The sequence below is a fragment of the Arvicanthis niloticus genome, chromosome 5, assembly GCF_011762505.2.
Source record: "Arvicanthis niloticus isolate mArvNil1 chromosome 5, mArvNil1.pat.X, whole genome shotgun sequence".
Classification (NCBI taxonomy): Eukaryota; Metazoa; Chordata; class Mammalia; order Rodentia; family Muridae; genus Arvicanthis; species Arvicanthis niloticus.
The window spans coordinates 67,152,113-67,168,338 of record NC_047662.1 but is presented as its reverse complement, the minus strand read 5'-3'; positions in this window follow the sequence as shown (position 1 = coordinate 67,168,338).

Below are 16,226 nucleotides of genomic sequence, written 5' to 3'. Positions count from 1 at the left end.
CTGACAGTTGTGTAATGACCCAGTTATCTGTTGAACTTTTTAAAAATCTTTTCTTCGATGTCAGCTTTAGACGTGATGTTTAATTTTTCTGTTGTAGGAGAAAAAAAATTACTGTAAGGAATTATGATAATTGTTGGACATTAGCATGACATTAGCACCTAATTCTAGATACCCAGAAACCAGGTAAAAAGCTGGATGTGCTCTCATGTGTCTGTAGTCCCAGAGTTTGGAGAAAGGGCACAGAGACAAGCAGATCCCTGAAACTTGGCCAGTAGCCATATCAGATCAGTAACAGCAATTGAAGAAAAAAGGATGTCAATGTTTGGTCTATACACACACACCACACCACACACACACACACACACACACACACACACACAGAGAGAGAGACAGAGACAGAGACAGAGACAGAGACAGAGACAGAGACAGAGAGAGGGATTCACTGACAGACTCTCCTAAAAAAAAATAAGGAAGAGGAGGAGGACTGGAAAGACGGCTCAGCAGCTAAGAGCACTTGCTGCTCTTGCAGAAGACCGGTTCTCTTCTCAATACCCACCTAGTGACTCAATCATTCATAGCTCCAGATCCAGGAGATTTTATGCTTTCCTCTGATTTATGTGGATACCTATACACTACACACACACACACACACACACACACACACACACACATATGTGCAGGCAAAACAGTCATGCACATAACATAGAATAAACAAATATTCAAAAAATGGAAAGAGCAGTTGAAGAAAAGAGGATATCAACCTTCGGCCTACACGTATTATGTATACATGCATAAACCTACAGAACAGCAATATAAAAAATAATTCTGCTCCTGCTTCTTTGATGTCTGCACAGGGGTCTGTCTTCTTCAGGGGGTTTCCATGGTATGGTAGGATTTATTTTTAAAGAAAGCCATATTTCACTGGGTGGAAAATAGGGCTCTAGGTTCTAACTCTGGCTCTGACACAAATCATCTGAATGACCTTTTGACAAACGACTACTACTTGATTATTATCTATGTCTTGGGAATGGAAGTGTTCACTTGGAATACCTGGGCTATGCTTGGTCCTCCCAACAGCATTTAAATGAGGCAGCAGTTAACTGTGTTGGGAAACTTGATATGAGAAATCAGAAGATCCAGCCAATATAAGCCCCACATCCTTGCTCCATCCACAGTAGCAGCCCCCTTTAATAAGGTGTACACCCCCATGCCCACTGCGCTTATAACTTTCTATTGCCTCTTTGTCTGCTTTGTTCAGACACAAAATATCAGAGGCTGTTTGTCAAGGCACCAGCACTGGGAAAAATTAAAGCCATTTAATCGATAAGATATGGAGAGAGCATCCTCTCTGAGAGAGTACATAGGAAGTGCTCTGGTCTGCCCCAGGTGGTCATGATGGGCCCTGGAGCTGCTGGAGGAGAGCAGGGGGTGGGTATCACTGGACAGGCTAAGAGTGGCATCTGCACACCATGATGCATGCAGCATATGGACCACCCACCCTGAGAGAGCCAGGCTTGCCAGGGCTGCTGGCTCCTCAGAGTCCTGAGTCTCATGATCCCCAGGTACCTTTTTGAAAGTAATAAAATGGAAGAAAACTAGGATAAAATGCCAGAATAGTTCTTCTTGCCATGGCCACTCTGCTCATTTACCAGCTGGTCTCTGCATTTCTGAGTTTGATTTCCTGGTACTGATGGATCTATAAGCTTCTTTCCAGCCTAAGGATAAGGTGCCACTAATTTTAGCCACTTTATAAATAGAGTGAACATTCTTCAAACAATGTTGAAGAGAAGGCACCATACAGAATTTATACCAGATCTAAAACACTCATAGAAATAACACATCATAAATAAATTATCCACTTTCTTGTTAGGCCTTTCGATTTTAAAAAGCACTCTGATGTTCTTCTTCCTCTTTTTTTTTTTTTCCATTTTTAATTTAGCCATGGCTATTTTTCAAATGGAATTAATGACCAAAAGCTAGTCTCATTCTCTAATTACAGTAAGAGACACTAGACGAGAGTTGATGCAGACACTGACCCATCTTGGCTCAGCCGGGCTCTGGGCAGTTTTACTGTGTGCTGGCTTAGTACCTGAGGCCAAGAAACATCTGTTGTAACATGCGGTTCAGCGGGTGCCCTGCTTAATTATAAGATGGCATTGCAGTGTCCCTTTGAGCTGGCTGGCTGTGGCTCCTCATGCCTCCCTATCAAGGAAAGTGTAATTTTTGATGTTCTGTGAACTGAAGGAAATCTGAAACTCAAGGGTGGAATCACTTTGAGAGTGAAAAAGTTAGAACTTTACCCTCAGGAGAAGGTTGGGGACAGACAAAACCATGACACACTTCTGACAGGCGTTGAGAATCTGGAGTAGTGCAGGGGCTTTATTTGGGCAGTGGGGGCTGCTTCAGAAATGACCCATGCTTCTAGAACTGTGGGCTTTGGGCTCCCTCCTCTTTTAGGGATCCGTTTGGAAGGACAAATACAATCAGAAACACAGGGACTTCTAATTCACCTTGTGTAAGAAGACCAGCTTCTTTCTATAAGAAGGGCCCTGGGTTCAGGATTTATTCCTGGGGTGTTCTGGGGGCAAACTGCAGGGACACAAGTCTCTAGCTGCAGGGAACCCTCACCTTTCTAAACCCTCTGTGCTGATGAGCAGTGAGGCTCCTGTTGGCAAAGTCTGCTTAGGAATATTTTGCCCCATAGCCTTTTGTAATCACTTCCAGACCATTGGTGTATTTTGGATTTACATCATGTTACAAAAAAAAGAAATCCCAAGATTTTTTTCCTCTAAATTTTCTTTTGTTGTGGAGACTGGTTGCCAGTTTTTTTTTTTGTTTGGTTGGTTGCTATTTGTTTAAGGGATAAGTTGACAAACCTTAAACATACCATTGCCTGCTCTGAGATGGCAACTCTTTTGTTCTTTCAGAGTTTTTCAGAGGAGAAAAACGGGTTGTGTGTATGTGTGGTGTGTGGGTATGTGTGGTATGTGCATATAGGTGTGTAGTGCATGTGTGGTGTGTATATATGTGTATGTGTGTGGTGTGTGTGTATGTTTGGTGTGTATATGGGGGTGTGTGGTTTACAGATGTATATGTGTGGTATATGTGGTGTGTGTGTATAGTGGTATCTGTATGTGTGGTGTGTGTGTGGTGGCATGTGTGTGTATATATATATATATATATATATATATATATATATATATATATGCATGTGTGTGTGTGCATGTGAGTGCATTTTTAGTGTGTGGAATATGTTGTAAAAGAAGGCAAGGGATAGCACGACATTTGTATTTTGTGGTTCTGGTAGGACAGAGGTTGACAGACTCTGGGCCTCTCACCTAAAGTTTAGAGGGATCTGGGGAAGAATAGCCCAACATTCATTTTACTCAGGTCCCACACAAGAAGCAGCAACAGAAGATTTAAGCCCTAGAGCAAACAAATATCTCTAAATCAGAAAACAAAGGGATACTTGCATATTTGGGACAATGACATCGGATCAGCCTGTGGGTTTCAAGCAATCATTTGATATTATTTTCCCCACTGGGCGTGTGTTCGATGGAATATCGCTCCTTCTACATCTCTGTGTCCCAGGGTTGTACACTCAAAGAGCTCTGTTCAACATTGCATGTCAAGATTTTGAAGAAAAAATTATAGTAAAATATGTTTAAAACAGTGGGGTCTTATGTGAGTGAAGGCAACATTTTCCAAAGCTTTGGCAATCTTTTCATTAAAAACATGGCTTTTCTTTTGTCCCCTTTCTTTCCTTTCTATTTTTTCCATCCTCCTCATTATCTGAGCCTTCTCTGCTCTGCAAAGGAATGAGAGCAGGGGTTTCAGAGAATATAACGCACGTAGCAGCGTGCATTAGACCATGGGAACTCATAATGGATCTGCTTTCAGTGGGACACCCCACGTGCAACATAAACAAGCAGGATAGTTCATTTGTGCCCTAACTTCAGTTCCAGCGACTGCAGTGACAGTCACAATATCTGAGCAAGTGTCCCCAAGAGTCATCTTGTGAGCAAATGATTATTAATTGAGGTTGCTAAGAGTTCAAAGACAACTCATTCAGAAAAAAAGTAGGAACTTTGCTAGACTACAAGACACTGAAGACGAAGGACATGGATTATCTTAAAAGATGAAGGCTCTCTTCAAACCAGAACTAATTAAAAGTAAAAGAAGACAAACAAGACCCAATGCAGGGCCCAGACTAGGGAATGTGATGAGTGGCCATCTTACGCCACAGATTTTTTTAAGATTTATTTTTAAATGTGTGTGTTCATGTGCATTCGCTCGTGCATGTGTGTATGTGTGTGTGTGTGTCTGTGTGTATGTGTGTGTATCTGTGTGTGGTGTTCTTTGAGGACAGAAAAGAGCACCAAGTCCCCTAGAGCTGGAGTTTCCAGCCATTGTGAACCACCTGACATAGATGCTAGGCTCTGAGCTATGATCCTTTGCAAGAGCAGCACATACTTCTAACTGCTGATCCATCTCTCCAGGCCCTGCCCTGATATCTCCTCTCAAAGGAAAGGAATAACTGAGTTAGAAATCTCATTTATTTGTCAATGACAGGATTTGATTAGTTACAGTGGCTTAAGGATACATGGGCAATCTCTTTCTTTGTTTCTTTTTCTATCTTATTCTGTTCTTTCATTTTTGGTTTTGGTTTTGAGACAGACTTGCTAAGCAGCCCAGGATGGCCTTCAACTCACTCTGTAGCCCAACTAAGCACCAACTCTGGATCTTCCTGCATAGCCTCTGCAGTCGTAGGATTATAGTCACGAGCCACCACTCCTACTGTACAAGATGATTTCGCATCTCGAAGGGTTCCTGCCTTTGATGCCTCAAAGTCTTTAGAGATCCATGAACTTCAACTCCCTGTCCCTTTATTTGTATCCTATAATGTCCTCTAGCCATCATGTATGTCTTGGTTTATAAAAGACAGAAGGTGCTTTCGGAAGGGCGCCTCACTTGGCTTGGTGGTCTCTCTTTAAGGAGCTTCAGCATAAACTTGTGTCAGACCATTTTACGTACTTCATTGGTCATACTTCTGTCACATGTCTGTGTTTAACTATAAGAGAACTTGTGGGGAGAAACGTAGTCTTTTAAAGGGAGAAAGACCATTTAAAAAGAGGTTGGGGGTTCTGTTAATAGTAATAAAGGAAAGACAAGCTTTGCACAGGAGGCCAGAGGCGTCCTTACTGTGAATGCATCAAACTTTCCGACTGCTTCTCTTGGACCATGTGCCATGGAAAGGTGCTGTCAGAAGGGTCCAATTCTGAAGGCAGTGCCTCAAAGCATAAGGCAGAAATGAACAGACTTACTGCCTTCACTGGTCCTTCGTCATGTGAATAGTCGAGCTAGGGAAGTTTTATGTAGGTAACTAGAGTGCAGAAATGCCCACGTACCTTAGGGCTCTGAGTGATGCAAAGACATTTTCTTGCTTTAAAAAATGACATTTGGAAATGGTTGCATATTTTATAGTTAATGGTTGCATATTTGCCCTACTCATATTGTTGGAGGATAAACATATTTTTGAATGCCTGTTTTTAAGAGCTGTCAGCTCACATATGGAGAAAAAGGTAGACATGGCAGAGTAGCTGGCTTGGGAGACAAAGTCTGGTAGCAGTGAGCATCTTGACCTCAGAGATCCTCATTGCTTGAATTTTTTGCTTTTTGGTTTTTTGTTTTTTTCTCTCCTCCTCCTCCTCTTCCTCCTCCTCTCCTTCCTCTTCCTCCTCCTCCTCTTCCTCCTCCTCTTTCATCCTTGTTCGCCTTCACTTTTTTCTTGTGTTGCTAAAATCCCACCAATTAAAGATTCTCCTCTAAAAATGGCACTGTTTCTTCAGAGATAAAGTGTTATCACTAAAAACATTGTTAGCTATCCTAATTACTCTCATCGGGATTCGCTTTCCCTGACTACAGCGAAGCTTCACAAAATGGAAGGGGTTTGTTTTTTAAGTTTTTGTTTTTCTACAAACTGGAGAAGTAAAACATTCATAGCAAAACATTCCAGCCTGAGGAAAAGACATACTGTGTCTCCCATTCGTTCCTAATTTTGAGATTCTTTCTGTTCTTGAAGCAATAGTGAAAATTTGTGATTTTTTAATATACATATTAACACATATACACACACTGTAGAAATATGTAAAAACCTATTTAACCTAATTAACATATTCTTCATGCACAATTCTATGCCACATTACAGCAGAAGAAGAAGAAGAAGAAGAAGAAGAAGAAGAAGAAGAAGAAGAAGAAGAAGAAGAAGAAGAAGAAGAAGAAGAAGAAGAGAAAGAAAGAAAGAAAGAAAGAAAGAAAGAAAGAAAGAAAAAAAGAAAGAAAGAAAAAGCTAAGAGTCAGGGGTTTGGGGAGCTTGCTGCCAACGCCTCAATTTGACCCAAAGATCCACATATTGGATGAAATGTTAGAACTAAAGTTACCCCCTGACCCTCATAATCATATGTAAATATATAAAAGTAATAAAAAAATTAAAGTTAAGGTTTCATTGGAAGTTTCTTTTTTAGCATTATGTAGAAATGCTATATTAAAAACAAAATAAAGCCTGCTGTTAAAATTGGAGTTTTCAACAGTGTGAGAGGCATGTTATATTTTTGGAGTATGAGACATTTTGTCTCAATGTTTTATTATAAATGCAATAATGTTTTTATATGTGTGTTCTTGTGCTTTTTCTTTGGATGTGTTTTCTATCTGTTTGTTTTTATTTTATTTCGTCATCATCATCACTATTAGATTCTTGTTCTCTAATGAAAAAGAGGATATGGATATGATTGAGTGGGAAGATGGAGAGGATCGGGGAGGAGTTGCACGATGGGAGAAACCATAACCAGAATATATTGTGTGAAAAAAAATCTATTTTCAATGAAAAAAAAACCCCAAGTATAAAAATAAAATAGTGGTCTGGGCTTCTGTAGGAAAACCTCAAGTGGAGAGCAGCACAGGGTTTGATGGGGGAGAGTAACACCCCACGTGGCAGCATCTCAACAGAAAATACTGTTCTAAATTCCTAATAACCAGATCAACAACAATCTAAATTTCTCTAAAACAGTCTCCATTGATGCCAGTTGTCCTGGCATGGTTTTTAATAGTTTCTACTGCCATTTTCACAGTGTTCCCAGCTTGGAAGACAAATCTGTAATCACTTAGCAATAACTAATGGTGAGTTATCATTAGGATCAGCTGGACTATCTCAAAAGCCCATCTCCACCACCCAACAGTAGGGCTTGTCTCACTAAGACTGTGGGACTTAACTCTTATTCTTATGAGCAGCACAATTTGGAGGTGCTCTTATCTTCAGTTTCTTTTCTTTTCTTTTTTTTTTTTTTTTGAAAGGATTAATACTTCATGGTTATAACATAAGCACAGTAATCCACATAAAGCACTGATTTTAGCTACTCATATTGTTTATTATTTTTACGCCCGTCCAACAACACCCTTACACTGTGTCAGATGTCATTGTTTGAGATCCATCAGGTGAACAGACATTATCTTCTTGGAGGTGCAGACCTTGTAAAGAAAAACTCAGAGAAACACAAACACTGACTGTTACCGCTGATGACCTCATACCGTCCTGATTCCTTCCAAGCCATACAGAACAGGAAATCCAGAACAGTACTCAAAACAAGGCACTGGTTTGTGCTGCTGGTTTGATTTGATCTTGACTATGATGTTAAGATTCTTTAAAAAAAAAGATATTTTAATTAATTCTTTGAGAATTCCGAGCAATGTGTCTTGATATTACTCACCCCACTCTTCCCCCTGAATGTTAAGGTATTTAAGGTTAGATGGAGGAGGCACACAGGCAGATCACTGTGAGTTCTAGGCCACCTGGGTCTACAAAGCAAGGAGTCCCAGGACAGCCAGGGAGGGATACACAGAGAAACCCTCTCTCGAAAAACAAAACAAATAAAGTTATTTGAAATTTCCATGGCATTAAAGGATGCAAGCATCCCTTGTACAGAAGAGGGAACGGGCATTGAGATAATGAAAAGAATGGGGTCGATATTTGTAGAGGGTTCACAGAGTAACCATCTGAAAGGCAGGGCTGGGAGAGCATGAACTCACCCCTCTCTCTTTAGTACAACTTACCAGGGACTATAACTTTCTATACATTTATTGTACTCTCAGTCAGCCCTGAAATACTCTCTCTGGCAGAAGCTGCCGACTGAACAATGAGAGACAATTGTTTGTTGAGACAACCTGGAAACTCCTGAAGCCTTCTAGGAAAGGATAAAGGAAGTTTGGCTCACAGTGGGAGTCGGAGGAGGATGGAGCTATTGAAAGAACAGGAACAGGTATTTTCCGTCATATTCATTTTCTTAAAATCGAATTAGGTTTCTATGAAAAGCTGTTTTGTAGAATAACAGCCTCTTTATGGTTTCACTAACTGAGACATAAAAGACTACTTGTGGCATGTTATGATTGCTGAACACACATAAAAATTCCCTACTTGCTGGTTATGCTAATGATGATAATAAAGCTTTGTGAGTAACCCGACCCCTTTGCTCAGTGCTAGTCCTTCTGTACCTTGGGATTATGTCGTCTGGCTGATTGAGTAAAAGGGCTATCTGGATTTGTCTTCACACTGCCAATTTTCTTCCACTTTCTTCCTTAGTTGTTAGAAGTTGTTTTTCAGTTGTTGCATTGTTTTTTTAAAAAAAAGATTTACTTTTTATTTTAGTTTTATGTGTATGGATGTGAATCTGTGTGTGTTTGTGTGTATGTGTGTGTGTGTGCGCACCACGTGTGTACAAGTACCCACAGACACCAGAAGAGGGCATCAGACACCCGCAACCCCTTAACCTCTAGTTACAGGTAGCTGTAATCTGTCTGGTGTGGGTGCTGGAAGCCAAAGTCAAGTCCTCTATAAGAGCAGCAAGTGCTCTAAACCTAAAAGCATCTTTCTAGCCCTAAACTGTGTTTTTCTAATTTAAAAGAAAGCAAATTAGGTATAATGTGACCTGTTGGAAAAAATATATAATAATAATAGTATAATATTATCATTATATAATATTATATATTATTATAATATATAATAATATAATACTCCATTATAAGTCTATCCTGGCCATCCTGGAGCTAATGACAAAGACCAGGTTGATCTTGAACCCATAATGATTTGCCTGCCTTTGTCTCCTGAGTGCTGGAATTAAAGACATACATCATCATACTCAGCAGAAGTAACTCTTAAAATAAAAAGAAAAGAAAAATATATCTGTCCATCACCATTAGCTCTTATCTAAATAAAAAAAGTATAAGCATTTAAAATACAAGAGGCAACTCAATAGCTAGACCCATTTTGTGCTATAAGCTAGGGTGAAACTTTAAATGATACATAAAATGCAGAAAACTCTGTACCAAGTCTGCAGTGTCCTGATCTTCACCATGAGAAAGCAGCCAAAGCTAGTCTAAGCATAGTCACTGAGAAAAAGGACAAGTCAACAGAGAGATGAATCTGAGAGCCTGGGGGCTAAAACAGTATTGTAAAAAGAACCTAGGGGCCAATGGTGTCCTAATAAGCTGTAATTATAAATAGAACCTGAATCAAAGTGGTTAGGATGAAAAGCCAATTAATGTCTCCACACTCTGCTGCTTCTGAGTTTAGTTATAAAGAAAATAAGGAAGGAAGGGTAAATCTTCCTGGAGTCAGAACCACCGAGGCACAGGCAGGAATAGTTATCCAGAGAAAGCCATTTATGATAGCAAGGAGAGCATGCCCCAAGTTGATTTTCTTGACTTGCCTGAACACCATTGTTGTGTCTGACATTTAGTCATTCTGGGAAGTAGCAGTGACAGGGGACACACAGTCAGCCTCTGTTATCTGTGGATTTTGCATCTGTGGATTCATCTAACTTTGAGTCAAAAGAATCACATCTGTGCTCTACGTGCACACAAGTTCGCCCTCCAAAGCCCCTAAGCAATATAATATAACTACTAGTTACATAGAGTTGACATTATATCGGTATTTATAAGTAACTCAAAGATAAGTATAGGAGAGGATGTGTGTGTAGATAATCTTAGCTGCCTACCTGAGTGTAGTGAAAGGTATCTAAATCAGTAAAGCACAGTTTTGGGTGTGTCTTTGTGAGAGTATCCAGAGAGGTTTAGCATAAGAGACAGGGCTGCAGGTTGGGGGAACCAAACTGAATGTCGGTAGCACCTGCCAATAAGCTGTGTAATAGATTAATGTGGGAGAAAAGGGAAGGCAGGGTGCAGACTAGCTCTTCTCCCTTTCTCCGTTTGCTGGCTGTCATTGAGCACTGTCAGACATGGACACTACAGTGATGCTTTGATTCACTTTGGGGCCCAAACAGTGGAGCCAACCATGGACTTATGTCTTTGAAACTATATTCCCTAGAGAAATTTTCCCTCTTAAGCATTTTTTCTTTCCTCTTAAGTGTTTGTCATAGCAGTGGTCGGGGGGAGGGGAAAGTATGAACTTTGGGTCTCTAGTCATTTGCATGGGCCACGAAATGACTTCACTGTGTGCTGATCACACTCGCTTTTGATATTTAAACCCCCATGACCACTCTGCAGAAGAGGTTTCATTGCCCTCCATGTTTCTTTAGAGGAGATGTCTGAGTGACTACACAATGCCACATGGCCACAACAAGGCAGAGGAAGGATTCTATCACTGATTGGCTGTGACTTTGGAACCACCCCCAATGCAATTGGCCTACAAATCCAGTTTATATATACTACCCTTTTCCATGACCCTGACCTTTGCACACTAGTCAACTATTCAGTCTTAGTTTGTCCAGGCTACGATAACAGAACCGTAACTAAACAATACACATTTACTTCTCATGGTTCTAGAAGCCGGGAAGTCCAAAGTAGAGCCAACAACACTGCTCTCTTTCTGGTTTACAGGTGGCCACATTTTCATTGTATCCTCCTTATAAGGATACTGATTTCATTTGGAAGCTCTCCACCCTCAAGACTGAAGCACCTCCCTAACACTCTCTACCGCTGACACCAGCACTCAGGAGGTTGAGGTTTCAGAATATGAGTTTGGGGGGGAAAGGCACAGATGCTTATCTTCCCTTACAGGTCTTCTCCCTTGCTTTTATACACAAAGATTCAGGACAAATCCTTCAACTCCAGCGTACATGTATGACTAAAACTCACTTATAGCCCAGGGGTTGCCATCCTGACATCACCCACTTGATCATTCTGCCTTGATAGAAACCATCTGTATCCTAACCTCACACAGGAGTCACTTGGGATGTAATTAGTGCGACTGAGGAACTGAACTGCAAGTTTGGATGATCTTAATTTTACTGAGTTTTTGTTTGTTTGTTTGTTTGTTTGTTTGTTTGTTTGAGACAGGGTTTCTCTGTGTAGCCCTGGAACTTATTTTGTAGACCAGGCTGGCCACAAACTTAGAGATCTGCCTGCCTCGCCTCCTGAGTGCTGAGATTAAAGGCTTGTACCACCACTGCCCAGAAATATTCTTACTTTAAAAAAAAAAGATTTATTTTTAATTTTTAATAGTGTGTGTGTATGTGTGTGTAATATGAATGTGTGAGTGCAGATGCCTTCAGAGTCTGGGGATGGAGAGGTTGCTCTGTGATTATTAGTATTTGTTGCTCTTCCAGCAGACCCAGATTGGTTCCTACCACTCAAATGAAGGGTCATACAGTCGAGGGGATCCAACACCCACTTTTGACCTACATGGGCACTAGGCATATGCATGATACACATGCATTAAAGTACCCGAAGGCACTGAAAAAGGCCACTGGCTTTTGATACTGATAGCCATCACTTGTGTGTGATTGATTTATCTTCCAAAAAGCTGTAGATTCTGATCTCCAGAAGGCAACCATTACCAAAGAGGGGAACAGACTACTAGAGAAGACAGTGGATGATCACATCATGTTCAAGAATATAATAGGAAATGAGCAGCTTTTATGTAATCATCGACAGAACCATAGTCAGGAAGTAATGAGATAGGAAGGGCAGGAGAAGAAGGAAAATAGAGATGAGGGGAGAGAAAGAGGACAGAGCCAGAGAGGGGGGAGAGGGCTTTACTGATCCAATCTTCCCACTAGAATTTAAAGACTGTGAATGGGAAGACTGTGAATGTACCTTATCAGCCGTGGGGCCAGCTTATAGCCTAGCATACATCCTGGATCAATAGGAATTATTTGGAGGTAGCCATTTTGGAAAGTAATTTGGCATTATCTATTGAGACAGGCACTCTTCGTGAAGCATTTCCACTTCTAAATACAAATCCTCAACAACTCTTGCATGAGCGAGCCAGGTTACATGTGCAAGGGAGCTGATACCAGGACTGCAAACGCCTCCAGATGAGAACAAATGCGGATCTAGCAACAGGATTAACAAAATGATAGTGACCTGGCCACCCAGTGGAATATGGAAAGTCACAGAGATGATAGGAAGCATCCAGTACAACACTGGAGAAACGCTGCAAGAAAGACAAATGACATTCTATAGACCACGGCCTCTGGAGAGACTCAGACCTGTCAGGGGGCTGCGTAGGAAGGGCAGCTTTGGGGTTGGTACATATCTGGGATTCTGAACTTCTTGGGCCTATAAATCTCCCATCAGTATCCAAAACATCTCTGAGAGAAGTGATTATCCCATGTCAGCTTAGCCTTCGGCTCAGAACTCTGGAGAAGAGAATGAGGGACAAAATTTGGAAGTGAAAGGTAGTTGGGTCCTTCTGTCTTAGAAACTCTAATCCACAGTCTAATGAAGAACATTCATGGTGTTTATTTAGAGATTTCTACAGCTCACTGTGTAAGCTAAGGGTAATTGCTTAGTGAGCCCACGTTCTGTTTTACCCAGAGGAGGGATATTCAGTAACTCTAAAAGTAACAGTCCTGTAATTGATGCCAAAATAGTATTCATAGCATGCATTCCTAGTAAAGTGTTGGTTACTTTTTGGTGCTCAGATTGGGTGGTTATGTCTGCCTCCTAGGTTGAGAGGAAGGGGGTGTTCTAGAATTAATAATTCACATAAGGTTGTTATGCCAGGAGGAGGAGAAAAGAGTGTCAAGGCAGTGTTAAGAATCTGGGAAGACTGCCAGCATGGTTTGCATGATAAGGGTGGGTAAAAACATAAAAAGAAATATGGCCCCACGCTGGATCTAGTTCCGTTTCATTTGTAAGGGTGGTTTACTCTTAAGCAAAATTGTGTGGCTTTCAAGTTTCCTTAAGATCATGGGTGATAAGAGATCTCTTTTGAAACCAGAATTTCTGCCACCTACATGGCTGACTGGGAGAGGATTTGACCATCCTGCTTTTTGTGGCAGAGAGTGTTCATTGAAGATTGCCATGGACACGCCTCTGACCACCTCAAGGAGGGCTACCTATGCTGCCATATCTAAAGGGAGCCCATTAGAATTTACAAATTAAAAGCCAGTGGGGAAGAGCATAATCTTGGCAACTGCCTCTTGGGAAATCTTACAACTGCAAGAGCGCCATGGAAGAGTGCTTTAAATAGCATCGTGGTTCATCCAATCTCCCCACAATTGTACGGGAGGGCATGTGGCCAAGGCCTTGCAGGGAAGAGGCCAGGGTGCCTGGGCTTGTGATTGGCTGGGAGGGGGCGCGATGTTAAGCGAGCCACTCAGCCCACTTCTGCTTCACGAGGAGCACGCCACATGCTTCTTTGCACATTCTTTTAAATCCTTGTGTGGCTGGCATTTGGAAAAATATCGACTGCAACCAGACGTCGCAATCCTGATGACAGCTCCTGAAATCCCATCTTTCTCGCAGCAGCATCTACTGTCAGCTCCCCACCCCTGTTACCAGAGAGACGTCCCCACCCAAGTTGTGCTCCAAATAGCATGAACTGCAGATGTACATGTTTGGCTGCCTCCTCCAGAGGCCCTGACAAATATTCAGGTAGTAAATAGCCCGAGAGAAATGCTGCTGATAAAATTAGTTCAAATATTTCCCAGAAAACAAACCTGACACCACCGTGATACTTGATAGCACAGACTCAGCACTTGGGAGCCTTGGGAACCCCCTTGGCCTTCAAAGCCCCAATGTCTTGTTTCCAATTGCCTACTCTCCTTTCCAAGCCCTCCCGAAAAGAAAAGAAGAGAAAAGAAAAGAAAAAAGAAAAAGAAAAAGAAAAAAAGAGCAAACATAAATCTAAAGCAAACCCAAAGACCATGGGGTAGATTGTACCCCCAGGAATGTGATATTGTAAATGACTAGCCTGAAGGTTAACATCCGAGGTTAAGCGTTATTAATAGGTATTTATGCTTCTGGTTATATCATCTCCTAAGCCACCTCTTGGACCTCTCTTGACTTTGTCTGGTCAGTGGCTTTACTTTCATCTCCTGGTTGTTTTGTCTCTTCCCCACAAGCAATAACCATAGGAATTCAGAGTACCCCTGTGCTGGAAGCCAGTTCTCCCTCTTTCTTTAAGGAATATCTGCATTTAGAGAGGCTGGTGATGAGTCTGGATTCAAGGAACACAGTTACTCCAATTTGGCTAGAATTCTTAGGGTCAAACCTTCAGCAGAGGTAGTAATCTTTGGGATTTAGTTGCTATACCCTGGTTTCTGTGCCCAGGGGTTCAAGAAGTTCTCAAGTCATCATTACCAAAAACCTGCAAAAGTAACTGCTGTTCTTCACTCAGTAAGCACATGAGACCGGGGTTCAGAAACTTTGCCCAAGGTCTGATGATGGAAATTGGTCAATCTAGGACCTAAACCCAACTCTACCTGCTTCTCTGGCTGCTCTTCCCGAGTCTTGATATGACCAAGGGCTGGTCAATTACTACACACAAGAGTTACAGGCCCTTGCAGAGTACATATTAATCATAATTTATAGGCACATCTTCTACAATTTAATAAACTGTTTTAGAACATCTAAAAATAAAATAACTTAAAATAATTCAAAGTCGAGGGTGATAGAAATGTGGGAAGTGAAAGTGACACAGAGTGTACACACGTGGAATTGTAAAAATGAAATTTAAAAAATATATACTATCATTAGTAAAACAGAAAACTCTCAAATATAAGGAAGTAAAAAAAAAAAAAATCCACCAATTTTCCTACCAATTTAAATGACAGTGTAGGCAGCATTTCCCCTTGCATTTATTGCCATTTTTTCTAATAGCAATTTATGTATCTGTAACATTTTTGAATATGTGACTTGGAATCTTCATCCCCCTCACGTTCCACAAGAGAATATTCCACTCCTTTTGGTTGTCATAGTATTGAGTCAGACAATGGGATCCGTGCTGACTCATGAGATAAAGTCTATGATCCATTGCTTAAGACTCTGAATAAATAACTCAAGTGTTTGCTCAAAATTTAAAAGTGTAAAAACATGTATTTTTAAAAATCTGTATCATACCTCTGGCTCTGAAGGATGCCTTCCTCTGGAGTTCAAGGCCCAGGGTTTAAACCTCTATAGCATCTGCCTTTTATGAACATTTGCTTTGTAACTCAGCTTTCTATATTCCGACTCCAGTCCAGAAAGAGAAAATGTTAGTCTTAGTAAAAGTTCAAAATTCGAGTTCCTGTCTCCAACCTCATGATTCTGGACCTATAACCGAGAGACAGACACTCTCAAACAGCCATTTCTTATCCTCCAGGATGAAAAAGCTCCACACCACAGTAGCTTCCAGCCTACATATAGAAAGGAGGTGGGGACACAGCCACTCATGGAACCCCATCAGGGCACTAAGTTAGCCCAATTATTTCTGCTGTATCCTGGTCAATTTCTTTTTGCTAACTTGACACAACTGAGAATTGCTTGGGAAGCAGGAACCTCGGCTGAATAGTTGCTCGAATCGGATTGGCCTGAGGGGATGTCTAGGGCTGTATTGACTGCTAATGGATGCAGAGCTGCATCAATGCCATCCCTAGGCAGATGCTTTTTTTTTTTTTTTTTTTTTTTTTTTTTTTTTTTTTTCTTTCCCCTCCATTACCGCTTGAGTTCCTGCCGGGATTTCCTTTAGTGATGAATTTTGACCAGGAAGTATAAGCCAAATAAACTCTTTCTTTATCAAGTTGTTTGTTTGTTTGTTTTCTTTCTTGCTATGGTGTTTATTAAAGTCACAGGAAAGCAAACCAGAATACGCTCTGAGGCGGTTGCTCTCTACCAGTGCTCCAAGTTCAACTCTACTGATATCAGTGCTCCTCCCTCCAAGCATGAGCATCATAGAAGAGGCAAGGGACCAACACGGGGAAAGCAGTCTTTGATATCCGAGAGGGATGCTT